This window comes from Galeopterus variegatus, unplaced genomic scaffold (assembly GCF_000696425.1).
Source record: "Galeopterus variegatus unplaced genomic scaffold, G_variegatus-3.0.2 Scaffold11927, whole genome shotgun sequence".
Taxonomy (NCBI): domain Eukaryota; kingdom Metazoa; phylum Chordata; class Mammalia; order Dermoptera; family Cynocephalidae; genus Galeopterus; species Galeopterus variegatus.
In genome coordinates this window covers 35,890-38,353 of record NW_007738038.1, presented here as the reverse complement: position 1 = coordinate 38,353, position 2,464 = coordinate 35,890, and the positions used below count along the sequence as shown (strand labels likewise).

General features: G+C 38.0%; 1 pseudogene; it reads right to left on the bottom strand.

Moving 5' to 3' along the window:
- Positions 1-620: 620 nt before the first annotated feature.
- Positions 621-1,576, bottom strand: LOC103610863 (annotated as a pseudogene).
- Positions 1,577-2,464: the final 888 nt, after the last annotated feature.

Below are 2,464 nucleotides of genomic sequence, written 5' to 3'. Positions count from 1 at the left end.
GGTCATGTGCTGGCACCACAGGGCATGTGGTCTCCACAGAACATGGACCCTTCCAGCTGGGCACCTCTCAGATCAGAATTTCAGTTTTGTTTAAGTTGTCAGAAGAAAAAGCAATATAAAAATACATTGTTTGAAGATCTAAAAACACACATTTTACAATAGACATGAAAAGCAGGTTTGAAAATTCCAAGCACTCAGTAATTTATTTAATAAAAAAATTATAAAAACTTTACAGAAAAATATGGTAAAAACTTTATTGTAAGACTTTTAGTAAATCTAAAAACACAGAAAGATACAGGACTGTATATTCAGAGATTCAACTTATACAAATTTCAGACGGAGGCCCCATTATAATTTATAGTCTCAGGACCTTTGCTTATGAGTTGCAACTGAAAAGAAACAATGTCCTGAATAACACAGCCTCCATAATATATTTTACTCCTAGGGGCATGGGGCAGGCACAGTGACAAGAAAAATGCTTATGGGCAATTTGTAAAGTGTTGATGATGTTCTGTCTTTTCTTTCCTGGAGAAAGTAACATAGAGGATTAGTATTCAAAAGTACTTATCTAAAGAGTGTCATATTTCATGAAGTGTGTCTATCTGTGCTCCTGTGAGTGATTACATTGAGTGAGAAAGCAATTCGGTGTGAATTAACATCTCCACTGCCTCCTTCACATTTTTATTTTTAAGGCTATAGATAAGAGGATTTAGCATAGGGATCACAATGGTGTAAAACAAAGTGGCTACTTTAATGAGGATCCATGAGCCCTTAGATTTGGGCACACAGTAGAGAACGACAAGAATCCCATGGAAAATGGTGATGGCAGTCAGGTGAGAGGCACAGGTGGAGAAGGCTTTCCGAAAAACACCCTTAGAAGGTATCTTGATGATGGTGACAACTATGAAGGCATACGAGGTGAGGATTATCAGGAGGCTACAAGCCTCATTGAATGTACAAATGACTAACATCACCATCAGGCTGAAGTGCGTGTCAGAGCAGGATACAGACAGGAGGGCAGAAAACTCACAGCAATAGTGATTTATGGTAGATCCACAGTAGGATAGTTCCAAAAGGCAGTATGTGAGCGTCAAGGAACAGACTGCACCCCATATGTAAGTTCCAGCTACCAGGAGAGCACAGAGCTTAGGAGACATAGCAACTGTGTAGAGCAGGGGGTTACAAACAGCCACAAACTGGTCATAGGCCATCACTGCTAACATGAACGTTTCCACAATCACAAATGTGCATGCAGCTGATGAAAAATTGAGTCATGCAACTCAAGAAGGACACAGTCTTGGTTTTCACAACCAAGATCTCTACGAGCTTGGGTGTATTTACTGAGGAATAACAGAGATCAAGAAAAAATAAATGACTGAGGAAAAAGTATAGGGGACCATGGAGTTTGGGACTGACCCTGATGATCAAAATCATTCCCAAGTTTCAAAACACAGTGATTGTGTAGATTGTCAAAAAACAGCAGGAAGAGGGGCACCTTGAGTGGTGGGAACACTGAGAAGCCCAACAGGACAAAAGTGGCTCCAGCACTGTCATTTCTCTTCATCAGCATTGTCATTCCTATTGGAGGAAAAATCAGAGATTTCATCCTGAGCAGCCAGACATAACAGAGAGAGTAGGAATGAGGGAATGGAGGTAGCTCCCAATGACTCACCATTCTCGTGTGCATGTACAATACATGGATTCAGGGTTTTTGTTTTGTTTTGTTTTGTTTGGCTTTTATTTTTCCCCATTTGAACCTCTCTTTGGCCACTTACTGGCTTCTTAAATATGAATTACTTTCTTTACCTTTTACTGACTCATTTCCCCAATTTTAAAACAAGAAACGAGGCTATCTCCTAGCATTCTTTCATAGATTATATACATATCTGTGCTTACCAAATGCTTACAAAATTTCTGACCCTGAGTAAAGATTAAACAATTATCATTTAATATATGAATTTCACTTACAGTTCAGTCATCGGCAAAGAAAGCATAAGAGGAATCAAAGAATAACAGGAAAACACAGCTTTGTTCATGACAATAGGACAGACTAAAACAGATGCATGTGCAGAGCCTGACACTGGGGATACTAAAAGTATGTTTCTATGCTGGTATTTCATTTTTTTAAAACAGTGATGAGAAAATTTTATTAATAAGTTTCCTCAGTTAAACTGGTACTGAGCTGTCATTCCCAATTCCATATGACTATTTTAAAGTGTTAGCTTTTCTAGTAATAATGTAAAGGAAATATGAGGTGATGCAGAGAAGCAAAAGGAAATGGTCTGAAAAACAATTACACAGTAGAGTGTTGAATATACAAATTACCCTGATTTGAGCATCACATATTGCACACAGGTATTGACATTCAACTCTGTACCCCACAGATATGGCCAATTAATAATATTCCAAAAAATGTTATTTGAAATAAAAAAATAAAAGGCAACAGGAAGTGGAAAACATAATC